Source organism: Canis lupus, chromosome 17, assembly GCF_048164855.1.
Source record: "Canis lupus baileyi chromosome 17, mCanLup2.hap1, whole genome shotgun sequence".
NCBI classification, from domain to species: domain Eukaryota; kingdom Metazoa; phylum Chordata; class Mammalia; order Carnivora; family Canidae; genus Canis; species Canis lupus.
In genome coordinates this window covers 1,725,639-1,752,186 of record NC_132854.1, presented here as the reverse complement: position 1 = coordinate 1,752,186, position 26,548 = coordinate 1,725,639, and the positions used below count along the sequence as shown (strand labels likewise).

General features: G+C 52.5%; 1 long non-coding RNA gene across 1 annotated transcript in view; it reads left to right on the top strand.

Moving 5' to 3' along the window:
- The window catches only part of LOC140607810 (uncharacterized), a 592,127-nt gene that overhangs the window by 325,697 nt on the left and 239,882 nt on the right, over positions 1–26,548 (top strand). Inside the window, exon 4 of the long non-coding RNA XR_012009714.1 lies at positions 24,118–24,168. This is a non-coding gene — a long non-coding RNA (uncharacterized lncRNA). The remainder of the gene's footprint in view (positions 1–24,117; positions 24,169–26,548) is intronic.

Sequence of the window (26,548 nt, the reverse complement as noted above, 5' to 3'; positions counted from 1 at the left end):
CAAGCAAACAAGAGAAAGCTCAGAAATTCAGAAAATGGGGTCCATGCTAGAGAGCCAAACACAGCAGTCAGAGTAAACAAGAATCAAAAAAGGGACCCAAGCATAGTTACCAAGGCACACTCATGAGGTTTGGAACCTGGGCTGAGACCCTCTGTGGGCAGATGAGGTGCCCTGAGGATATCCCACTTGCTCTCAGCCACCATGAGGGGACAGAGAGGTCCGACATTCCCTAGGAAGAGGTTCTCCTAGCTCTAGGAGATGTTCTCAGAAGACAGGACCATTGATTTTCCTCAGAACTCTCAGGGGCCACAAGACTTCCTAGACCAGCACTGTGTTGAATCGCCAAAAGCACAGCTGTCTCTGGGGAGCAGCAGGCCCATGCTGCAAGGTGTCGCAGACATGGTGAGGCTGGAACAGAGGCAGGGTTCTGGAATCTCTCAGTGAAAGAGGGGCCCTGACTCCCTGTGCGATTGAATCACCCAGACACGGGTGGTCTTAGGGGAAGTTTCTCTGAGCTGATGGAAAAATCAGAAGGGACTCCTGGCAAGGGTAGAAACCAGAGATGTCTCACTCTTGCTGGAAGCTTCTTAGACTTTAGGTGTGACTAGGATCATACAAATTTCCCCATAGACACTAGTTGAGATGCTCATACTCAGCAGTTCTCAAAGTACAGTCTGCAGACCCCAGCGGGTGCCCGAGACCTCACAGGGGCCCACAAGGTGAGAACCATTTGCGTAAGAGCCAGGGCTGGGATCATGGGCCTGTGTCTAGGAGGGTCCCATGCTTGGTCCATTGAACTGTTGTTGGAGTCTCCAAATTCTTAGCAATTTCTAAACAAGGGACCCCATTTTCATTTTGCATGAGGCCCTGTGAATATTATGCCTGGTCCCAATGACGGCACTTAGACAAGAGTGGTAGGCTGAGGTCCAGGACATCCCCTGGGATCCCTGCCTATGCTGTGCACACCCTGAAGCACGTCTCTCTCCAAGTGAGAGGGCAGGGCCAAGGTATTGCCCCAGTGACTATGTGCTATCTCGTGGCACAAGGGCTGTTGCAGAGATCACCAAGGTCCCAAACAAGCTGACTTTGAGTTAGTCAAAGAGATTGTCCTGTGAGGGTCTGGCCTCATCAGGTGAGCCTTCGAAAGCAGAGATTTTCTCCAGCCTTTGTCAGAGGGAGAAAGCCCACAGGTATGTGGTGAGTGGCCTGCAGAAGGGCAGCTGCCCAGAGCTAGGAGTGGTCCCCGGCTGCGAGCAAGCAAGAAGGCAAGGATCTTAGCCCACAGGGCCACAAGGAATGAATCCTGCCAACAGCCTGAATGGGTTTGGAAGAGGACCTGAAAGCTGACAAGAATCACAGCCTAACTCACAGCTGGAGTGCAGTCTTAGGGGACCCAAGCCAAGGATGTGGCTAAATTCTACCCAGACATCTGGCTCCCTGAAGTCGTGAGCTTGTTCGTGGCTGCTAAGGTTGTGGTAATCTGCTTTGCAGCCACAGAGAAGGTGCAGGACCTTGGGTGCCTGTCTCGCTGCGTTGGAGTTTGTGCTGGGGATGAGCCAGCAGGAGCCTAGCGAGGATCCCATCTGCCAGGAGCATCATGTTCTTCATCACCCTGCACTCGCATTAGGGAAAGCCAGCTCTGCTTTTGAATGTTCTGGATAGAGCAGTAAAAAGTTCCACCTGTTTAAATCTTGAATCTTGATTCAAGGAGAAGAACCTTCTCCTGCAGAAGTGTGACACCTGTCTCAAGAAACGCGCTCTGTGATGGCTCAGCTTACAGCAGGAACTTTCATCGAAAACTTATCCCGCTCCTGTGAGCTTGACGTGCCCCAGCACTTCAAGATGTTTCTCCTGAGATGTGGTGATATTTAAAAATATTGCTTAATAAAAAAAATGTATCAATATTTGGAAGATCTGGCTAACTCTGGTCAATCAGTAATTTCCAAATGACAATGCCTGACAGTAATTAATCGTGCATTTGGAGGGCAAAACAGACTAATGTATCTCACTGTGGCAGCGTACAATTTATTTCTAGGGCCCTGGATTCCACAAACCTAACCTGGAAGACACTGCCGCTTGTTGTGTTTTGGTGGAGTATCAAAGAAAAACCACAACTATCTGAAAAGGCCATTAAAACACTCCTCCCTTCCCCAGTGACACATCTGTGTGAGGCTGGATTTTTGTCTTCTATTGCAATCAGAACAACATATAGCAGCAGACTGAAGGCAGAGAATGAGAAGCTGGCTGCCTTCATTGCCCAAGACCTCAAAGAGATTTGCAAAAATGTAAGACAATGCTACTCTTCTCACTGATTATTTTTTAGGAAATATACTTATTTTCATAAAAATGTTACTTGTATTAATGTATAGTGGGTTTGTTATAGGTTTTTTTTTTTTTAATTAAAATAAGGGGCACCTGGGTGGCTCAGTTGGTGAAACATCTGCCTTCAGCTCAGATCATGATCTCTGGGTCCTATGATCAAGTCCTGCATTGGGCTCCCTGCTCGGTGAGGACTCTGCGTCTCCCTCTCTCCCTGACCTGTTTGTATTCTGTGCTCTCTCTCACATAAATAAATAAAATCTTTTTTAAAAATAAATTAAAATTAAATATGTAAGCATTTTCATATTTTTAATTTCTAACATGGTAATAGTCAGTGAATATGACTCACAGAAACAACTCTTTTTGTTTTTCCATGATTTTTAATAGTATAAAGGAGCTTGAGAGCAAAAGATTTGAGCTCATCTGACCTCATGGCACATGGTAAGGAGACTGGGCCAGGAGAAGAAGAACACATGAATGTCGGTCATGGGCTGAAATGAGTCCTTCTGAAAGGTGTTCAAGTCCCGACCCCCACTACCTGTGATGGGACCTTATTTGGAAGTAGGGTCATTCCAGAAGTAATCCAGTGAGTGGGGCACCTGAGTGGCTCAGTCAGTTGAGCATCTGACTCTGATTTCAGCTCAGGTCCTGATCTCAGGCCTGGAATCGAGCCCTGCATCAGTCTTTGAGCTCAGTGTGGAGTCTACTTCTCTTCCTCTGCCCCTTTCCCTGCTCACTCTCTCCCTAAAATAATAAATAAATTAATCTTTAAAAAAAAAAAGAGGCAATCAAGTGAGGAAGAAGTCATTAGTATGACCGGTGTCTCTACAAAAGGTGACATTTGGACATAGAGGACTGTCACTGAGGATGGTGTGAAGACAGCCACCTGGCAGGAGTGCTGGGTCTGCAGGCCTCAGACCCCAGGATTGCTGGACCATGCCAAGGGCTGGGAAAAGCAAGAAGAATTCTCCTCCAGAGCCTCCGAGGGAGCCCGCCCTGCTGGCACCCTGATTTCAGACTTCTGGTCTTCCAGACTGCGAGATATTACATTTCTGGGATGTTCAGCCACCAGTTTGTGCTGCTGCATTGTGGCAGCCTTGGGACATTGACACCTGTGCTGCCCCAAGCACATCACCTGGGTGACTTCACCCTGTCCCTGGGATGGATAGGATGGGTGCCATTCTGTTCTGCTTTGCAGGAAAGCAAAGGATTCGGGATGTCAGCATCGTGCTCCTTCTGGCCCCTGTACAGCCGCTGAACACAGAGCGGTTTTTCTGCTCTTGCCCGGACCCCCTTGGTGATGGCTCGGTGACGTGACTGTGTGCAGGCCTGTTGTAGGCCCCAAATGGACTTCAGCCAGAAGCACTCCATTTGTGGATGCAGTTTATCCTTTCATTGTGATACTCATACTGATGAGGTCATTATTATTTAATCGTACTGGCCTCGTACCGGACTGTCAGGTTACTATTATTTTTTACTGCAGGACATCCAGTCAGCATTCCCAGCCCTCAGTTTTCTCCATGAAAGCAAACACCGACAGTCTATGTAGGACAGTAGTAGGCACTGGAGGGGACACCAGGGCAGGCAAGACGGGTCCCGCCAGGGGTGACGAAGGCAGAGATGAGAGGTCAGAGCCAGGCACCCTGGGATTTCGTGGGCTGGGCTGTCATGAGAGAGCAGGAAAGTGGGAACAGAGGAGGTGAGCAGACCTGGGCTCAGAGCTTCGAGTAGAGGCTGCACAGGGATGACAGGGCCTGGAGGTGGCCTGCCCTGCATACCCCACACGCTCTGTGCCACCGCATCCTGTGAGCAGTGCTTGGCCAGGGCAGGCAGTGGGGCCCGCGGTGTTTGGGGTGGCCGTAGGTCATGGAGTCCCTGACACGTCCCCTTCAGGTATCTGCTGCTCAGAAACAGGGCACACCCTCGGGGACACTCGCCTAGTGCAGGCTGATGAAGGCACACTGTGCCAGGAAGGGCAGCACCCCTGTGTCTCAGTCTCCCCAACACGCTTCCTAGGAAGCTCTTCCTGTTCAACTTCTGTTCTCCGTAGCTCAGCCTAAAATAGCTACCGCCCCAGACTCAGGTCTTTGGCACAGGATGGTGGAAAGCTAGCCTGGGAAGCAGAACCCCAGGGACACACTTGCCCTGCCCCGTGTGAGTCCCGGCTCCCTGGTGAGCGCCCTGACTATGGACCTTCATGAGGCTGGGGAGTGGGTACAGTGGCCTGGGGAGGGAGCACACCCCCATCCCATCCTCACAGCACACGAACTGATTAAGAACTCGGAAGTTAAACTTCCTTCCACCTGGCTAATGATTTCCATATAATTTGACGGAGAGGCTACTCTTAACTGCGCTCAAACAGGCCACCCCCACAACATGCCGCTGGTGTGCGTGGGGCCCCAGGGCCGGGAAAGCAAATCCTCCAGGGTCCTCCAGCAGCCTGTCTGCACAGGGTCAACAACCATGCCTTCTTCTCCTGCCAGGCCACACTCGCTGGAGTATTTCATGATTATTTCACATGGCAGAAATCATGGAAATACATTGGTGTGGAGGGAAATAATAAGCAATTGATTAAAATTGGAGAAGCCAGTTGATGAGATGCATTTTCCCTGGTGATTTGTGTTAAGTGCACAAAATCAAGCCAGGCTTTGTGTTGTAACCGAGCTACTCTCACAGCAGACAAATATTTCCTACCTAACAATTAACTTGCAGATTAGTCAATCTTAGCTATCTAGAGGGCAGATTATCCAGTTGGTGGATTATGCAGGTTCCTCATTTGTCCTCATTACATCACTTTAGATAATGAGAAAGATCCCTCGTGGCGATGTGGGGAAGATGCCTTTCTACAGCCGTGTCTGACTTTGTGTCCGGTCATCCTTTCTCTGCCTTCCTCACAGGGTGCTTGGTTGCGTTGGTGTCTGAGGGGAGAGGAATGAGCTCGGTTGTCTAAGTTTACATGATTAGTAGGTTGTCCCTGAGAACTGACCGCAGTCCTCTGGTCTTTGAGACAGACACTGGACTTTTTCTGTTGGATTCTTTCTCTGTACTCTGCACTAAAAAAATGGAACACAGACTTCTCTATCTGGAATCTTGTGATGTTTTCTTTGGAACGCATTGATAATCTCTGCTTACTAGAGTTTTCATTCTTAGATTCCCTGTCGCTATCTGTCACCTGTTCCAGTTTTGCTGGTGACATAATTGGGAATTGGCTCTACATTTAGCTACTATGTGCCCACCCTCGGTAGAGGAACACGCTTCTGGCAGGTGTGCCAGGGAAGCATGGTGCAGTGTCTGCAGAGGACCACTTAGTTGATCAGTTTGGGGATGAGCCAAAATGTTGGCAATCTGAATGGATAGCTTCTTCACAGATGAGCAGGTCACCCTAGATGGATTCACCTTGATGGATAAAATTCTTTAGCCATCCAGTAGATGGGAAGAATAAGGGTGTGGGCCTTCTCTAGCCTATGGGCCACCTCTTCTTATTGAGGTCAATGTTCATACCACAAAAGACAAAATAAACAGAAACCGAAGACTTGTTGCAACACTATTTTCTCAACAACCTATACGGAGGAGCAATGATGACCTTACCACCTGTAAGCTGTTAAAAGCTAAATTCAGTAGTTGCCACCAGCTTGAGTTTTTTGATTGCCTTTTCCCTTAGCTTACGGGTCTGAGTTTGAATTCTCACACTCTGACTGGCTGATTCACCAGCACATGCCTGGGGTTCAGCTTGTTGGCTGTAAATTGAAAAGTTTCTATTCCTTACATTTGGCCCAGATATAGAGAGACCGGTTTAGAAGACCATCATGTCAGTCACGCCTTGTCACATAAATTAAGACAGGGTTTTCCTATGTACTTTCAAGTATTGTCTGATAACCTGGTAGATTCTCCCTCTAGGTAGAAGTCTGACTTTAGTTAAGTGTAGAAGAAAATGACCCCCTAGGTGTGTGTGTGGAGGGCATGGTGGGAAAGATATTGTTGCCTCTCTGATTGGGACTCGTCCTGCCACCGTGTCATTTCCTGAGCTATGGGTGTCATTTCAGACTTCAGCCTGGCATCCTCCCTTTCTTGTGACTCAAAACAAATGAAGATCATCTAATCCTAGCAAAGGCCTTTATTTAACAAAAGGAGGTAACATCCAAAAAGCACTGGAAAAATATTCTTTGGACTTTCCAGATGAGTGAGGATGTTTGATTTGCACTGGTTATGCCGAGGGCAGTCTCCACAGCTTTCATGTAGAATGCGATCAGAAGTAGACATTGAATCAGAATAGAAGGTTAGACTCTATGAAACCAGGCTTTTCGGACAAACAACAGCCTGAGAAAATGCCAGAATATAGCAAAAGGCTGTGGCCAGGAATGGGAGATGGAGAAATTTAGTCACAAAAAGTCCCAATTTAGGATCTTGGGCCTGGCATCGGAGGAGCCTCAGACAAGCAAGTAACAGAGTTAATGACAGGGAAAGCCAGGCGGGTAGGTAGCATGTAGGGCTGTCCCATGCTGCGTAGACAAACCTGTATAGAATAGCAGTGCAGGGTTAGAGTGGCACCGTGGCAGCTGGGGCCTCGGAGATAAGACTCCTGCAGGGACACTGGCCCTCCCCACGTCACGGCCAGCGCAGCTGAGAATGGGGAGAAGGACCTTGATGCGAGGAGGATCAGTGGGGAACTGTAAGCAACATGGTGGGAAAACCCTGGAGACGTAGGGAAAAATGATAATCTGTGGGGCCTCTCCTCAAAAGGAAAAGTGAAATTATAGAAAACATGAAGACATAAGCATTTACAATTAAACATGAGCAGGCAGGAGGGTAAACAGTGGCCAACACACAGTGGGATGATGAGAAGATGCTCCCACTGCTGGTTCTAATACCTATGAGCAGATGAAAAATTCATTTCAGATGAACTGCTTTTTTCCTCTGGGACACGTGCGAACAGCAGACAGTGCATCCAGAGTTCATCCACTGTGTCCTAGTAGCACTCAGCCCAGCCTCCTCTCTGCTTTCTGCTTTGGGGCCACAGATTCTGTGTTTCTGGTGGGGGGGGGGGCTGCAGGCCCAGGGAGGATTGGCAAAAGAGGGGGGTTACACAGGGCACCCTGCATGCTCTCCATAAACAATCATTGGATGGATGAATCCACATACACCCACAGACGTGTGCATAGGCACCACACTCCCAACTGTACTTGGGACCTTCCATCCCATGTGGATGCAGGAAATACTTCATTTAAACATGGCATTGATGTTAGTTATGGACATTTTTATGTGAGGTGAAGCTTGGCCAGGTGACAAGAAACGTGGATGCATGTCACTTATGACATATCAGAACCTCTACGCTCCTCCATTTCCCCCACGATGGTGGAAGCATTGGTTGATATGGAGGTGGCGTAAGATAGAAGCTTCCAGATGCTGAGCCAACCCATGAAAGACAGCCCTGCAGGGCATCCTCAACCCACAGCTTGAGTTGAGAAGTGCTGAGAAATAAGGTTAATTGTCTTAAACCACCGTCGCTTTGATGCTGGCTGTCCCAGCAGCATCACTGAGACTACTCTGACTCTAACCAGCATCTGTGTTTCATTATCCTTTGGTCAAGGCTTATCTGTGGTGCGTTCCTACTGAACCACACCTGGACAGGCCTGGGACTGGACTCAGAGTAGATACAAAGACCTCCTAGAAAGAAGGTTGCCTGGCATCACATAAAAATCTCCGAAGAACAGCTCCCAGCTCCCAGGGGAAAGGCAGGCTGAGGCTCAGCGGCTTCCTGAGCTCCTTCAGGAAGGAAATCCAGGTGCAGCTCCCCCTCCCTCGTCCACAGTGCGCAGCCCTAACTCCATGCGTCCCTTTGGCCCACGGCAACCGAGCGTGGTGAGCTGGTGTGCCCTCCACGCAGGGTGAGCCCAACAGACGTGCACATCGTATGCCTGGCCTGCCTCACCTCAGCAGCGGCTGGGCATCGAACCACCCCGAGGCAAGGTGGGGCCTTGAGCAGACTGCCACTTGGAGGGAGAATGGGCCCCCCTCCAGGAAAGAAAACCCAAGGACACCAGCTGCCTGTCAGTCTTCCAAAAAAACTGGAACATGAGCAGTCTGGCAAACTGCCAACCGTTTCCCAAGGAAAGGAACCTTACTGGTGCTGTTACTCAGAAAGCTGCTCCGAGAAGGCGGGGAGGGGCGGAGGGTACGGGTGCAGGCTGGCCATGTCCCCTGTTCTCCGGCCCCGGGACTGCATGTCCTCCACGTCTCCAGCTTTAAACATCGGCATGGCTCGGTGTGGCTTCCGTGGGCGCCCTGTGTGCCAGGCTGTCGTGCGGGGGAGCACGCGGGACCAGGCGGACCCGGTGTTGGCTCTACCTCCACCCTGCCTGGCAGAGGGACATGCTCCCCAGCATCTTCTGAGCCGTGAAACAGAGATGGATCCATGGGATGGTGAATTTCCAAGTTTTCACTGAGCTGGAAAGAACGAGAATCCATGTTCTCAATACTCTGACCAGTCTAACCAGGGAGGACAGCAGAGAGGGCGTCCAGCCTCCTTTACCCTCCACACGCCCCCCGTGGCGCTGGTGGCCGGTTGTCCTGTCCCCGCCCGCCACTGCCGGGCGCCTGTCGCGGCGACTGCGTATCTCGCCTCGGCCGGCCCGGCCCGCACCCCACAAGCGCTCTGCTCTGCCAGGCCCGCATCTTCAGGAGTAGCCTCTGCCGGGACCGGAGACCGCGCCGCGCCTCCTCCGAGCAAGGACACGGCCCTGAGCAGGCGCTTTCTCCCAGCCTGGGCGCCCAGCTTGAGGAGCACGCTTGCCCCGGGGCATGCTTGGCCACCCGCCCCTCTGGGCTGTACTGTCTCCCTCCACCTCCCGCAAGGATGGGGGTCGGTGGGAGAGGGGCTCTGAGGCCAGCCCGCCTGTGCCCCCGGCCCCGCGGCCTACCGTTCCGGTGCCCCGAACGCTTGCTGTGAAGCCAGAGCCGAGTCCTGAAAGGGTCTTTTTATTTTTTATTTTTTTGCATTCCTCTCATTTCTGTTGAAACGTGACACTCAAATTCGAGACGGGAGCAGAGATCAACAAACCCTGTCAGCCCTTGTCAACCCAGGTGTGACAGTACCATCTTCCTAAATTGCCGCTAATCTGCCAGGGATCTCTGGATCCGCAGCCTCCATCGAGCTGTTTGCTCACATTCAGTTAACACTGTACGTTTCCCCTTCCGAGGTGTCACTGTTTGCCATTTAGTAAGTAGGAAGAACCATGAGAGCGACTTGAAGCACATGGATTTGGGAAGCCGGAGAAAGCTGATTAGCTATTCAGGGGGAATAATCTTATTGAGAGCAGTGAGTGCTGTGTAAAGAATGCTTCTCCCTTCCCGGTAACAATCTTCTAATTATGTTGTCAGGCTTGCTGTTGAGTTCTCCCCCTGTGCCATTAAGAAACCGTTTTCTATGTTAAGAAAGAGATTTCCAGATTGTGATGCTGTTTGCTGATTTTTTTTTATTGTTTAAAGAATCTGTATGTATTAAACCAAACATTAAAAAATGATTCATGTGCAACATAATTACTTAGGATGGGGCCCAGCGACACGGGTGGGGGTGCAGGAGGAAGGGGTGCATGGGGTGCCCCTGGGTGGGAGTCTGGGCTGGGGCGCGGGCTAGCCCACACAGCGAGGGGTCAGGAGAGCCCGGGTGCAGTGCCGGCCGTAGGTGCCCCCCGCAGGACAAACATGTCCGGTCGGTAGATGTTCTTCACTGAACAGGAGAACAAGAAGTCTGTGGGCAAATGTGCCCTCCTGAGCTCCCCCAATCCCTGCTTGAAAGGGAAGAATTCAAGAAGCCAGAAGATGGTACCTGCCCTGAGCTGTACCCTCTGATCTCAGACCCGCTTCTTGTGGGAGAGAGTGGCGGGGGGGGGGGGGGGGAGCATGGTCTTTGCTCGCGGGCAGGCAGTGTCTTCCTTCATACCATCTACTACTAAATAACGAAGAGCAAGGAGATTGTTTGTAATCTCTGCATGAGCCAGGGCACAAAGGGTGGTTATCAACAGATTTTGGTATAACAAATCCTCCAAAATAAACAAGCCCTGAAACCAGAGCTCCATGTGACACCCAGCAAAATGCACAGCATTTGGGCATGGTTCTGGAGTCAGAGTGGATACAAAGACCTCCTGGAAAGAAGGTTGCCTGGTGCCACATAAAAATCTCTGGAGATTTTTTTCTCACCTGTTGGGCTATTCACGTACAGCACAAGGACTCGGGCTCTGTTTCTTTGGCCATAATAGGATTTTAGGTGGGTTCCATTTGGAATTAATGTGCTTGGGAGCTTGGTCACAACACCTTCTGGTGTATTTACAGGGGCGGGGTGTGGTATCAGAAAGACCCCTCTGGTAGTTGTGGTCTATGCGATAGGAAGATAGGAAGAGTCCATCAATCACTGAGCAGTCGTTAGGGTGAATCCGCAGGGAGCATCAGGGAAATAAGCACAAATAAAGCTCGCTCCATGCCTTCATGAAGCTGGAAGTGGAGGTTCCCGGGAGGGTGTCCATGGGGGCAAAACTCATCTTAGGTCAAGTCACCCATTCCTGCCCCTGCCACCCTGGACAAATGCTTTACCTCTCTGAACCTGGGCTTCTGGAACTATAAGTAAGAATAAACATTCATTTCAGAGTTGTTATAAGGCTCAAAAGAAATTGCCTGGCATCAGTAGGTGCTCAGTAAATTGTACATTTGCTGAGTTAGTTGGCTAGTTCTCAGTGAAAGGACTGCCTCAGTGGTGATTTCCATTTTGTTTTTTTTTATCTCCTTATTCGTTTTGTTTTTTTGAGCAATACATGCACACAATTCAGAAGACATAAAAGAATGCCTCCCAAAAAGTCAGTTTTCTTGTTGGTCAATTTGTGAAGTCCAGCTGCTTCCTCTTACATTTTGGGGTGGGACCTGGGAGTAGAGCTCACTCAACACTGAGCCATCAACCCAGAGAAAAGGAGGAGCAATATTCCATTGTTTATACAGATTTTACCATAAGGTACATAACCAGGCTGCTATTGCTTATTTTCAATATTTTACATTGCATCCAATGCTGCAATGCATGTCTTTGAACACATATATTTTGCACTTAAGTCAGCTTATATAATAGATGAATTTCCTGAAATCTGATTTCTAGGTCAAAAAGTGTATGCATTTTTTATAGGAAATGGCCAGATTGTCCTCTGTAAATTCTGTACCAACTTACACTCCCTCAGACCCCAGGAGAGATGGCATCTCCCCACGTCTGACATCCTTATCAACTCAGTGTCATCCAACCTTCTGATCTTTGCCAACCCGAGATAGAAACAATGGTATCTCACTGTCATTCCCATTTGTCTTTCTCCTGTTATGCGTAAAGTCGTAGTTTTATGTGTAAGAGGCATTTGTACTTCATTTTCTATGAAGTGCTTCCATCCCGTGGCCATTTATTCTATTAGATGACCGGTCTTTTGTTTATTGATTTGGGGAAGTTCTTTATCTTCTAGACAAATTAGCACTTTATGATATGAATTCGAATATTTTGATTCAGTTAGTCATTTGTCTTGTCTCTTTGTTCCTGTTCCTTTTTGTAATTCAACATTGTTTTCTAATTTTTTTATGTAGGGTAAGGCAAAGAGTTCTTAGGCTTGACACCAAAAGCACAATCTGTAAGAGAAAACAAGATAAATTGAGCATAATCAAAATTAAGGACTTCTGCGCTTCATAGGGCACAGTCAAGACAATGGAAAGGCAAATCACAGATGGGGAGAAAAGATTTGCAAGTCATATATCTGATAAAGGACTTGCATCCAGAATATGTAAGGAACTCTGAGAACTCAATAATAAAAAGACAAATAGCCCAGTTTAAAAAGTGGGCAAAGTATCTGAATAGACATTTTACCAGAGGAATGCTATACATGGTGGGTGAGCACAGGGACGAGCACAGGGACGTGCAGCGGCATCGGTCATGAGGAGATGCAAACTGAGGGCAGAGGGGACTCCACTCCACATCCACCAAGAGGGACAGTGACAACTAGATCCACACACATGTTGGAGAGGACGCCGAGAAATTGGAATCCCCACAGGTCTTGGGTGGGAATGCAAAACTGTGCAGCTCCCTTGGAATTCGCTTTAGTGGTTTCTTTAAATCCAGGAAGCAGTGGACTGTATGGTGTGGCTGCTGCACCGCTGGGAGGAAAGAGAGCAAACGGCTGTCCACACGACGACTGGCGCGGAGCCCACATCGTGGCCCAGAAGGTAGACGCACCCACCGTCTACCAGCAGCCGAGTGGATGAACACGGGTCGGTGCCCCCATGCCACAGACTGTTACCAGGAACACGAAGGAACAAGTTAATGACGCACACAACACAGACACAGCTCGGGGTCCTTCTGCCAAGTAAGGGAAACCTCAGAGTACTCTCTCCACGGCTCTATTCACACACATTGTAAAAAATGCAAACCCATCTCTGGTGGCAGAGAGGTCAGCGGTCGCCAGGGAGGGTGCAGTGGGAGCAGAAGTGAGAGCACAGGGCATGACTGTGATCTCGTGCCTGGTCCAGATCAGTCCAGATTGTGGGGACGGCTGCATGGGGGCACAGGTGTCAGACCATCGTCATACACTCCACGCACGGGGGCTTGCCGTCTAACAAGTAAAACTCGACAGACTGTCGGGAAGGGGGAGTTGTGTATAAGAGCAGTCCTGTGTGGCAAAGATTTCACATAGTTTCATGTTTCATGTGTGTGATCCCACCTGGAGTGGGTTTGGGTGTATGGTGTACAGTAGAAATCTGGGGGTTTTTTTCCCCAATGAGACAACATTGTTCACTGTAAAGTGATCTTTCTGCCCCCTACCCCAAAGTGCAGTCTTTATCATGTCAGCCCTGAGGTCTTGAGTTCTCCTATCACAGAATCCTCTTGTCCTAGAGCCTTTCTCTTTCCTTGTCTCCTTTTCAATTAAATAAATATTTTTAAGAGCCCAGTTGCCCCATGGGAATTTAAAGGGAAGATGATTTCATATCCAGCCCTGTTGTTTGCTAACCAGGTCACCGAGCCTGCTAAGCTCTCTGAATCCTGGCCACCCTCAGACTTCACGCCGCTCTCTCTAAGACAAGGCTGGCGGGAGGCCTGGGCCTCAGGGTCAGTGATTGGCAGGTGCACAGAGACTGTGCAGAGTCCAAGGAAGCCTGGCTGTGCGACCCTGCCTGGGCACCAGGACAACAAGGAGCTCTGAGAAGCAGGCCGGCCTCCTCCACAACCGGGCCACAGTTGCCGTGCACCCTCCCAGACTTGAGCTTTTTTCTGATTCTTGACTCCTTGGTTCCCCTGTCCAGTTTACCCTTCCCACTTGAAACCTTCCAAGAGGGCTAGTAGGACCATTTTAACTCACGGGAGGCCAAAGGACAGACCTTAGGGCTTCTTCCAGGCTCCCAACACCCAGCTTATTTGTAAAAGTAGTAGCAGCTGACAGCTCAAGTCCTGAGCCCTTGGGTCAGGCATCCTGCCCAGCACAGAATATCCCAGCACCTCTGTCCCCGTAGCGCAGATGACAAACCTGACTGAAAGGAAATTTGCCTCAAGGCCACACAGCTGGGGAGGGGTTGTGTCAGGATTCAAGCCTGTGCATCTTCACTGTAGGGTAGAAACCTCAAAGCACTGATCATCCATAATCACACATTTAAAGCAGGGACAGGCGAGGGCCCACTGCTGCCTGAAGGAGCAGGGAAGCGGGATGGTTCTTGGCTTAGAGGTGAGATTTAGAGGGAAGGTGGCAGGCTGGCTCTTAGGTAATGGGGGTCCACTGTGGCTGCAGTCCAGGAGCTGGGGTGCCCCTGTGCTTCTGAGTCTTTCCGTGTGCACACTGACTTTTCAGATGCTCCTGGGGAGGCTCTTGTGAGCCTGGCCAGCCATGCAACGCAGGGAAGTGAGTCAGCCTTTGCCCCAAAGTGGGGGTTTGATGGAGAAGACAGGAGTGAAGCCAGGTACTAAGAGGTGGAGGGGTGGGGGCCCTCATGGGCAGAAGGCCCGAGGAGGACGAAAGGCACAGAGAAAGGCCCAGACAGGACCGGAACCAAATATTTCTAGTTCTTGGAATTACCTACACTTCTCAAGAAATTCACTGCAGCTCTGCTCTAATTAATAAGTCATTACACATCATTTCTATTTAGCGGCCACTGTGCTAACATCACCCCACATGCTCTGCTCACCCCAGTTATAGAGAGTCCCACAGAGAGGGGAGGAGACGAGAAAGGTCAGAGTGTGTGTGCCCCCGAAACCGTCACTGAGCATACACATTATCCTCCCAGACCATGCATCGCGTGGCCTTAACACATGGCTATTTCTGTGGCTGGCATGGTTTCTGCTGGGCTCAGATCACATTTGTTCTTAAAGCTACAAATGAGCTGGTGATGTGGGGCTCACTAGATGGCGAGGGCTTTTTCCTCCTCTTCCTACCCCATAAATGTCGGGCTTTACCTGTAGGAAGAGAATGTCTATGCAGCAAGTGCATGAGGCATTCGTCTCTGTGAGCTACTTGGTCATGGCTTGGGGTTCTCTTTCGTGCATCAGAACCACAGAAGACAGAATTTTAAGACAGGAAGACGTGGAGAAATCATTTGTCCTGGCTTCTGTCTCCCAGAGCAGGGGTCCAGCAGAGCCTGAGGTCCATGGTGATGCTGTTACTTTGTCTCCCTCATGAGGTTTGGGCCAGCAGTCATTCATCGCCCTGCTAGATTGAGAAGTTGCAGGCCACTATGATGACAGGCACACTGTTCTAGTTCCGTGAGCGATTCTTTCGTAGAAGAGCTTGATCATGCCTGCTCTGCATCCCACTCAGTGCTATGAAAGGTTCCCACCTGCTGGAGTGGGAGGGGATACTTCATAAACCAGAATGTTCCAAGCAAGGCTGAGGCATGTTCACTGTTTCCTGTCTGCGGAGCCTGCAGCCTAAATGCCCGAGTCTTAGGGTGACGCTGGATTCCTGCTACACCGTTTGTGGTAGAGGCACTACTGAAGATGTCATTGTAAGTGGAAGGACACCCGATATCGTCCAGTCACTTCCACAAACAGACATCCAGAGTGAGATGGTTTATGAGTTCATTGGACCGTCTGCTTTCCAGCTGGGCCACGTAGAGCAAGTGAGGCAAGCGAGGCCCCAGTGGGTGCACAGTTGGGGTCCTGGGGGGAGTGTGCTCCTATCCATGTCTAAGAGAACTGGGTATGAACATGGCAGAGAGAAGCAGCTAGAAACCAGGCACCCGAGCACAGACGAGGAAGGTAACAGTGTTGGCTCTTGTTCTCAGAAGCGGTGGGTGGGACTGCGGGGGTGTTGGGGGTGTGGGTGCCCTGTCCACCTTCCTTCGGCCACTCTCCCCTGTCTGCTCCTCGCAGCAGTGCTCAAACTCTCTTCAGTAGCAGAGAGCCCTTCTGCTACCCTTCTGCAGCCCTTCTCTGACACATGCATGCACACATGGACATGAACAGAAAAGCTAAAGGGATGGTGGCCAGTTGAACCACCCAGCCAGGGTCTGCAGGAGGCCGCGTGGAGCATTGTCAGTGTTTGCCAATGGGCCTGGTCATGATATTCACCCAGCGCCGGCCGGTGGAGGCAGCTTTCCCAGGGAGGGGCCTGGGCTCTGGAGCTGTCTGGGGCAGGACATGGAATTAGTGACACACGGTAGGCCTGGAGGAGCAGCCAGTCTGATGGAAGCACTCAGGAGCACAGGGGGTCAGGCTGGGAGTATAGATCTGCGTTTGGGCCAGTCTGGGATCAAGTCCCACGAGGGGGAGGGAAACTGGTGCTGTGGGGGAGGAGGTGGGTCAGGAGGCGCACCTTGCTGGCCGTGGGCCCTCCGCTCACCCTGCTCTGGCATGTGAAGCACACAGAGAGCCCTGTCTCTCAGCCCCTGGATCCGGGGTGGGTGGGGACCGGCGTGGCTGTGGGAAAGTGCAGGAGAGCCTGGCCTCGTGCCAGGTGGAGTCCACGGCAGACACACGGCAGGTAATTTGGCGGGAGGGACCCCCGAGGGCAAGGGCAGTTCTGAGGTTGGACCCGCCACTGACATCTTTGCACACAGATCCCTGTAGCCTCTATCACCCCTTCCCTCAGCACCTCAGTGTTCACCCCCAGATGGAAGGGGAAATGGGTAACAATGCAGGAAGGAGGCGTCCTGCTCCCACATGGTTTCAGAACTCACCAGAGCTGGTGGTGTGCACGGGGGTGGGGGGGTGGGGGGGTGGGGGGGTCCTCGCCTGCAGCTCCCTCCAGACCCCTGGGACACCTGCTTCTGTGCAGGTACTTCCTCTTGGGTAAGGATACACTTACAGTGCTGGGACCACTGAGCTCTGCTGAGGTCCCTGCAGTTGAGGAGAATCCCTGGGAGGCACTGGATCCTTGCTAGAGACAGGGGAGGAGGTAAGGGGAGGGAGAGGGAAGGGAGAAGAGGGGAGGAGGAGGGCATGGGGGGAGGAGGAGAGGAAAGGACAGGGAAGGGGAGAGGGGGAGGGGAAGGACAGGGGTGGGGAGGGGGAGGGGAAGGAGTGGGGAGGGGGAGAGGAAAGGACATAGGCATGGGGGAAGGGGAGGGGGAAGGGAGAGCAAGGGAGGAGGGGAGAAGGAGAGGGGAGGAGAGAGGGGGAGAGAGGAAGGTGGGGGAGGGGAAGGGGAGGGGAAGGGATGGGGAGGGGAGAGGGAAGGGCATGGGCATGGGGGGAAGGAGGGGGGAGAGCAAGGGAGGAGGGGAGAAGGAGAGGGGAGGGGCACAGCAGTGGGGAGGGGATGGGGGATGGGAGAGGGGGATGGGGGAGGGCACAGCAGTGGGAAAGGGGACGGGGACGGGGTGGCAGGAGAAAACACAAGAAGCAGCGCAACCACACCTCACAGAGGTGCTGGGTGGAGAGCGGCTGTTGATCCCATCTGTCCATCAATCCGTTTCGGGACTTACGTTCATCGATAGCGTCACGGGCCTCCAGTGTGCAATTACAGCCAGAAGTGCCTTCTCACTAAGGTACATAATGATTCATGCTGAGAATGTAATTAAAATATTGTGGTAGTTTAAAAATAATGCTCTATTAGGATAATACCCCAAAATGGCTAATCCAGAACGAGTGCTTCCTGCTCTGATTACACCGCGGCTGGTAGGGTACATCAGATGCTTTCAGCTAGATGTGGCGGCCTGTGCAAATGCGCGAGTGCGATGTGCACAGGGTCCTGGGCCGTGACGTTGGAAAACCTCCATGTGCTCCCCAAGTGTCCGTGGGCAATGTCTCCAGTTGACTCTGGTCTTGAAGCTCTGGCGTCAGGACTCAGCAAGGCTGCTCTAAATATCCTCTTGGTCTGTCCACACGAGGACACACTGGACACCTGCTTGGCGACCTTTGCCTTTGTCCTTCTGCAAGTTGCACTCAGCAGCCTGAGACCCAGAGGGTGTGCAGAACCCTGGGCTACCAGCTGGGGACGGGTCCCGGGGACCCCAGAGCAGCACAGGTATCCCTTGGCTGGCTGGGGAAGAGGCCGGAGGAGGTGGGGTGCTGGCACCCAGGCCGTGTGATGCTTCCTCCTCAGGTATCAGGAGATCATGCTGTGCAGCTGCCGGCAAGCACCCTTGGGAGGCCCCTGCTCTCTGGAAACTCATGCTTCCAGATTCCCAGGCTGTGTCTGCCTCAGGCACAGACTGCTGTGCACCCACCCTTCCTCCCAAGGGCTTGGATTCCATGGGTCTGCAGCCCTCACCTGCTCCCAGGCTGCTGGCTGGGGTCACTGCTACTGCACTGCCCTGTGACAAGCATCTGGGCTTCATGAAAACCTGTCTCAGAGTTTTCTCTTAACCCTTCATGCTAATAAAAGATAAAGTTAAATTAAAAGACAAAAGCAGGAAAAAGAAACAAAAAGTAGGCTCAGGTTCACACATGATGTGCCCATGAGCTGTGTTCTTGCCCAGTGCAGTGAGTGTGGGCACAGGTGTTCACAACTGTGGGTGTGCCCTGGGGCAACCCAACAGAGCATCCCAACCTGGGTGGCTTAAGAAACAGCCTCACAGTTGGGAGGCTGGGAACCTGAAATGAAGGTGTTGGCATCAAAACCACGATGAGATACCACCTCACACCAGTCAGAATGGCTAAAATCAGCAAGTCAGGAAACAACAGGTGTTGCCGAGGATGTTGAGAAAGGAGAGCCCTGGTGTATGGTTGGCGGGAATGCAAACTGGTGCAGCCACTCTGGAAAACAATGTGGAAGGTCCTTAAGAAGTTTAAAACAGAGCTACGACCCAGCAATTGCACTACTGGGGATTTACCCCAAAGATACAGATGCAGTGAAACAATGGGGCACCTGCACCCCAATGTTCACAGCAGCAATGTCCACAGTAGCCAAACTGCGGAAGGAGCCTCGGTGTCCTACAACAGATGAGCGGATAAAGAAGATGTGGTCTATAGATACAATGGAATGTTGCTCAGCCATCAGGAAAATGAAATCTTACCATATGCAACGATGTGGATGGAACTGGAGGGTATTATGGTGAGTGAAGTAAGTCAAAGAAAGACGAATACCATGTGATCTCACTCATCTGTGGAATTTAAGCAAAACAGAGGATCATAGGGGAAGAGAGGAAAAAAGATGAAAGTAGAGGGGGGCAAACCATTAGAGACTCTTAACTCTGGGAAACAAACTGAGGGTCACTGGAGGGGAGAGGGTTGGGGGACGGGTCACTGGGTGATGAGATGAGCGCTGGGTGTCATACACAACTGAGGAATCATGGAGCTCTGCTGCTGAAACCAATATTGCAGTGCATGATAACCAACCAGAATTAAAAAAAAAAAAAAAAAAAGAGGTGTTGGCTGGGCTGGCTTTTTCTGAGGCCATGGAGTCTGTTCAGGCCCCTCAGCTTCCGGTGGCTGGGGTGCGCCTTGGCCCGTAGACACAACGCCCCAATCTCTGCCTCCATTGTCACATGGCAGCTTCGCTCTGTGGACGCCTGTCTCCGCACCTCTTCCCCTCTCAGGGGCCTCAGCCTAATGACCTCATCTTTAACTCCTTCTGCAGGATGACCCTATTTCCAAACAAGGTCACATTCCGAGGTCCTAAGGGTGAGAACTGCAATATGTTCTCTCGGGAGACACAGCCCAGCTCATAACAAGGCCGTGCTGCTTTACCAAAGCCCCGGAACCGGACCTTCAGGGACAGAATCCCCAGTCCTGGGGTGCAGCTGCTGCCCAGTGCCTCCTGGGTAGGAACCCGGGCAAGACGGGTCACAGGAAGACCCCCTGCTGCTCCCCCCTCCCACTCCTAGACAGTCCCCAGTGCTTCCCGCGGGCCAGGGCGCAGAGAGGTCAGCCCAGCCTGCATCTGGCCCTCTTAGCATCTGTGCTCGTGCTGGCCGGCCCTTTCCCAGGTTCAGCCTCGTACGGTCCGTGAGCTCACGCGTCGCACGTAACCCCTACTTGCCCTCCTCCTGCCAGCAGATGCCCTGGAGGAGGAACCCAGCCAGTTCCGGAAGAGAACCAGCCTTGGGGTGGACTAGAATCGCCTTCCTCAGCTAAGCGGCGTTTGGCCAGTCTCACCTCGAGCTGCCCTGCCTCCCGGGCTTCTCACTGCGGAGGAGGGAAGGAAGGCGTACCTCACTCGGAGTCTGCACCTGCCAGCACCTGGAGCTGTTCATGAAGTTCTGTTCACAGAAGAAGTAGGCTGATTTTCCTGAAATCGTTCGTTCACATGCCTGCAGAGATGCGAGTATTCATGTCCCTAGCAGTCATTATGAGAATTGGGGCCTCCTGGAGTCAGAGTTGCTTGCCCTCTTCACTGGGTCTTGGGCTATGCGTGACATTGCAGGCGTGCCATGGTGGCACCATCACTGTCATGATGATCATGTGCGGAGAATGTGCCCAGCGCTTCTATCCCAGACAGAGATGGGAATTCTGAGGTGCTGTGCTCAGCGCTGGTGTGGACAGACACAGCATCCCAGGGGGCCGTGCTGAGCCCACTCACGGCTGGGCCAGGAGCTTGGATGGCAGCGGGAGGGGGGACAGGGCCCTAGTTTGCTGGACAGTTGGGGAAAGGGAGGGAGAATCCAGGTGGAAAGTGATGTTCATGGTGCTTTCACGGCTCACACGTTGTGTCCAGAGGCTGGCCATAAGGCCCCGTGGTGATTTTTGAGCTGTGAGCATTGCTGCGTCTCCCACCTCCTGCACACCCACACGGGCTCAGCGGACACCTGTCTCTGTGTTTCTCCTCTCGATGTGCCAGGGCCGGTCCCCAAGAGCTCCCTCGGAAATGCCCCTGGTCTGCCCGGAAGCTGTGACTCTCTTGGCCAGGCTGCCTGTTCCCGTCAGGAGTCCCCTCGGTAGGAGCGCCAGGCTGTCTCGGACACCTGCATTAGCCCCGGGACCGCCCTTTGCATCCAAGGCCTGGCAGAGGGCAGCGGCACATTTGTATCTTGGCTCTATAGATAGAGAGTTTACCTTCTATTTTATTTTTGTTTGCCTTGTTTGGGGAGCCGGATCTTTGGTCTTGGCTTTGGTTTGTTTTGAAGATGAATGTGGAAAGAAAGAGCAAACGGAGGTCAGGAGAGATGGAGGCGAGTCCGCCGTCCCGCCAGGCAAACGCTGTGAAACTTATAAATATTGCACCTCGTTCTCCGGGAAGCCGCTCTCTGGAGGCGCAAAGTGAATGCGCACACTCTCTGCATGCGGCAGACCTGTCTGTGCTGCCAGAGAAATTGTTTTTAAAGGGGGCTCTCAGGAACTGTGCAGAGATGGGCTTTTTATACACTTTACACCCATGGGGCATTCGAGAGGGTTCTCATGGAATGAAAGAACCTTGGCCCACTCTCCTGTACCATGAAAGAAACAGGCATTTCTGCACGAAGCCACATTCTCCTGACTGAAAGCTGGGCCCTTTCCGCCGTGACAAGGACCTGTCCTTCGACCCCCAGCCTGGGACGTAGCCCCGGCTGCTGCTGTGCTGTCTTGTGTGTGGAGGGGGAGGCACAGTCTTTGAAGCCCAAGGCCTTCTGCAGTCGCAGCGTCCAGGACGGGCCCGAAGCCACTTGGAGAGCCCGTGGCTGTGCTCTGAGCCCCTGCACCCCGGCCAGGAGCCACCTGTGACTGCTCCTCACCTGCAGAGTGTTCCTGCCCTGCCGGAAGGCCCCCCCTCCAGAGGGAGAGACCTTCCCCAGGGCAGAGAGTGGTGGACAGGAGTCCTTCTGTCCACTCGACATTAATAATGGTAATGGCCACAGCCATGGCAACTGTCATTGTCACCACTGTCACCACCACCATTGTTACCATCTACCGAGGGACTCCTAGGCTAAGCATGTCATCTCCGTTGAGATAGCTGGTCTCCAGCCAAGCCTGGAAGCAGTTCCTGTTATCCTTGTTTTACTAGAAGAAGCAGTAGCTCAGAGCCTGCAAGTAACTTGCTGGGACCACACAGGTCTCTAGAGCCAACTGCAAACTCAGGTCAGCCTGGAGATAGGGAAGCTGTGGGCCTGGGTGTCCTCTGTGGGCAGACGACCCCGAGGACAGCCAGCCTGGGAGTCCGGCAGGCCCCACTGCCCTCTTGCGTGCACCCAGTTGGTCTGTCTGGGCCCTTGGTTGGTGAGTGACAACACGAAGGAGAGTGCACGTTGTACCGTTTACTTAGCTTCTCCCATATGGTTTGATGCTGTGTGTTCTTATTCCAAAAGCAGGTGGATTAGAAGGCTTAGGAAAACTCATCTTTAAAATATAACTCTTTGTTCTTTCTCTGTGGACCATGGAGCCATCTAGAATGCAGATCAGCTGGGCTTCATAGAGAGCACGCCATTCTGACCCGAGGGCATGAGTCAACAAGATAATTCCACTTGCTGATTGTTCATCTCCAAAGGCTGAACTGCAGCTGGGAAAACACGGCCTACACAAGCCGAACCACACGGCAGCCACCTCCTTTATGTCAGCTCACCTGCCGGTGTGTTGTCGCTAGCAGTTCCTGCCACGTGCCAGGAACTATACTTCGCTGCCCAGTCAAACAGCCAGTAAGTTTACGGAGTAGATCTACTCTCATTCCCATTCCACAGACTGGGCGGTAGAGGAGCTTGGCCCTGTGCCCGCAGCTGCTAGGCTCCACGTCCAGGCGCATTGCCCTAACCCCCGTGGTGTGCTGCCCAGGGACAGGGAAATAGGGCAGCGTGCGGCGTCGGACCACAGCTTAGCCAGAAATATTGGCGGAAAAGCAAAAGCCGAATCAACCAGCTGTTCAGCAGTGTTGCCACACACGCAAAGAAGTTCCTGGTTTACGTGACTTTTCCCACTGACTTAAATGGGTCGGCAGCTGTTTTGATATCATGCAAACATAAAGGAGGTGGTTTGGGTGATTCTGCAAGACATTTCCTAATGATGAAACAAACTCTGCAATCCGTGTATCTCGGTGAGAAGGTACCGGCCTATGAGTGAGCTCTACCTATAATGCCTTCAGCACCCCAGTCAGAGAGCCCGGGGCACCAAGGAGGCTGGAGCCACCGTTCCCAGCCCTGCCCGCCGTCTGAGGGAAACAGGGCTCACCTGGGTGGTGGACATGCTCTTTGCAAAGGGCGGCTCTGTGATGGGCCCTGTGTCCTCTCCTGCCCGGTGCAGAGGGGGCGCTCCGTCCCTCTCCCCTCTCTTCCCCCTGCCTGGCATTCTCCTGGCGTCTCCGCTCGCTTCTTCACTGGCCACCCTTCCTTGCTGGGTTATTTTAGAGGTTTCTCACGCACCGGGCACAGCCGGGCAGTGTTCATCTACCCACCTGATGCTCTCTTTTAGAGGAGGCAGGCCCATCGTGTTTGAGGTGATGGCTCCTTACCTGGTTTTATTTCATCCATCCTAAAGTCTGCTGTTTACTTATTTTATTTGGTGTTTCCCGCTTCTCTCTCTGCGGATCTGACCAGGCAGCTCTCTTCCTGCCCTGTTGCTCCTTCCTTCCCTCCAGGACTACTGGGGTCCTCCCTGCCGGAGTGCACACTCGGTCCCATGGTTCTGTGCGCTCTGTGAAACAAGTGGCCAGGTATTCCTCCCACCGAGAAGCCCCCCGCCCCGTCTTTGGATCCACTCGCTACTCTTTCTCCTCATGTCCTTCTCTGCACTTGGAAGCACCTAGTCTCCTGCATCCAGTAGGGTGCACCTCTCGTGCTCAGATGTACCCATTCTCTCCTCTAGTTGCCTGATGACTTGTTCAGTGGGACGAGGGTGTTTGTTGTAAGAAACAAATACTGTGTTGGACTTGAGTCTGACAAAACTTGCTCAGAGGTGCGCTCCAGGTGCTTCCACCTGCTGCTCTGGCTGGAGACCCCTCAGGGGCATTACTTCCCTGCTGCTCAGGGGGCACCGGCCTTGGCCCAGGGGTCTCCACACCCTCAAGCTCTGGCCAGTGCCACAGTCGTTGGAACCTGTCCAGCCCAGAGAGGGTGGCGAGAAAAACCACTGGGGTTCCCCAGTAGGGCCAAGGCCTGGGGGACTGATGGGCTCACTGTGCCTGTCTTCCAGATCCCCCTGTATTGCTGAGCACAGGGACACCAGGGGGTTTGTGGGAGACTCTCAGAAGCTGTCACACTCCGAATTCCCACCGAGCTTCTTCATCCTTTTTTAAATTAGGAGGCAACGCGGACAGATCCACATGGAGTGTTAATGATAGCTGTTGGAAGCTGCCACGGCTGTCAGCTAACAAAACTTAGACCCCATCTTGCTGTTAGTAACAACATTTGGTCATGTTTGGCTGTTACGGCTCTGCACTAAGTAACCATGGGTTTTAGCTACATTTTTCCCTTGATCCTTATAACACTGGGTGAACTGAGCATTTTGTTTTCTCTTTTCAGGTGAGAAAATGCAGGTGTCAGGAGGTGACACCACCCCGTGACACTGAGGAGGTAAGTGGCATAGTTGGCATTTGAACCCAGACCTGTAGGCTCCAAGGCCTGGTACTTTCCCAGCATCTGTGATTCTTTGTGATTACTTAGTCGGCACGTTTGCCTGCAGTCTTTGTCCCCCAGGATACAAGCCCATGAGGGGACCTCATGTCTTCCCCTCCCTGCAGTGGCCCTAAGACTCACCCACCACAAGGACTGTGCAGAGGGGGCTCTCTGCAGGTGCCCTCAAGAGAATGGAAGACCCCCTCTTCCATCTGTCGGTGACAAGGGTGCTCCTTCTTTTCATCTACTCAATTGCCGGCTTTGCCCAGGACAAGCTGAAAGCAGGCATGGGGATGTGGGAATTAGCCTGGCCATCCAGATGGTTCTGGATTGGCCAGAGGAAATATAGAGTGAGCTGAGCCCAGGGAGGTCAGCTCGAAGAGCTGGCCTGGGGCAAGGCTAGGCCTCACGGGAGTGGCTCTGGCAGGGCCTGCACTAGTCCTGGGCAGAGAAGGTGGGCTTCTGGACCCCATGAGACAGAAAAGCACTGAAGGGCTGATGTGATGGAAGGAGCCAGCGGGGGTCCAGCAGGGCAGGGGAACACACAGGAGGTTGGGGCCCCTGGAGTGTGGGTCACCCCAGGCTTGCTGGGCAGGGCAGAGGGGGCCCAGCCATGGAGGGAGCCAGCAGGCCCTGGGGGTTCTCTGTGAAGTGAGGGGGCCGGTGGAGCAGAGGTTCAGGACACACTCGCCCCGACACCACTCTGCACTCACACTCCTGCTCCCGCTGTATTAGTGGCACGCTGAGGCTTCCTGCACACCCAGCCTGAACTGGGGTCCTCAGGGAGAGGGCCGCTGCCCCCAGCCCTCCCCCTAGCAAGGCTGCTGCAAAGCCAATTAGCACATGAATGAGTGCATGAGTGTTGAAGGCCAAGATGAGAAATGGCTGTTTTTTTCAATTCTGCTTTTCCTCCCTAAGGGAGAAAATTTTAGAAAGATTAATGATTGCGATGACAAATATATTTTAAAATTAAGGGTGGCATGTCTTTCCTCATCAATTTCTATTCTTTGGGTCATTAAACCTTGAAGTTTTAAATAGAAAGACGTTCACTCCATTAAAGCAAGTCTTCAGAGGCTCAGGGCACCTCAAGGAAGAGCCTCCTGTCCTTAACTTTTGTGATCATTGACAACCATTATTTTGTTAAATCTGTACACATTGGCTTATGAAATACTTTTTTCCCAAAAGCGTCTTGTTGCTTTGCTGGGACCACCTGTCAATGCACACATTCCATCCTGGACTCCAGCTGAGGCTTGTTTTCCACGTCCCTCACCCCACAGCCCTAGCATGTGCCCCATGTCCCAGGACACTCTGCATGCATGCCAGCACGTATGTGGGGTGCCAAGGAGCTTCTGCTAACATGTCTGGATAACAAGGAAACCTGATGGCCCCACAGCTTGGTACCCCTTTTGCCAGTGAAGCCCCATCCCCATGCCCTGAGCTGGGACTTTAAAGAAGCCACAGCTGCATAGATGAGCCCTCTTGTCCTTCAAATCATACCTGGCCTATAGAGCACCCAGCTTCACACTGCAGAGCAGGTGCAGGCACAGCTTGGCCTGCCTGGATGCTGAATGCCCTCCCCTCGGCTGTGAGCCGTGGCCCCCACCCCCTACCCCTGCTCACCCAGCCTCAGTGCAGCCAGCCTCCCCGGGCATTCCTGTCATCTTACTTCTCTACCGTTGGTTCCCACGTCCACCACCCTTGCTTGACTCTGAATCCAGTTCTTGGAGTGGCTTTGAGTACCTGAACCCCTGTCACGTCTGCTTGGTGGGTTAGGCCATGTTCCAGCACACTTCGATGTCCCTTCTGGGGCCCAAAGCCCTGTCTGTGTCATGCTGGCCCTGCCAGCCCCAGGCTGCCCTGCATGGGCTTGGTGCTCAGTGTCTGCAGCCATCCTGGGGGCCACGGTTCTGTCTCCTGGCTTATTCTTCTGGGCTCTGAGCTCAGCCCCTCGTGACTGGGCAGGGGTGGCAGAGCCAGGAGTTCCCTACCGGGACCAACGCTGATTCATTCTGACTTCAGTAAGGAAAGGAGTCAGGACTACAGGGTGTCCTGGAGCCGGAATGTCCCTGCCCCCCAAGCCCCTCCTTCACCACCCCACATCCCCCCATCAAGTTCCCACCGACTGGGCGCTTGGAGACGGGACTCGTGTGTCAGCTCCAGATTCCCACGGCCCGGCCTAGGACCTGCCCTGTGGCAGGTGCTAAATATATCTCTGTTGAATGAAGGAATCTGAAAAAAGCCAAGGGAAGTAGAGACTTGTATGGCTTATGGATGCCCTTCACCGGGTCCCTTCATTAGGATGCACAGTGGGAGCTGCGGGCAACAGGCAGAGCCATGC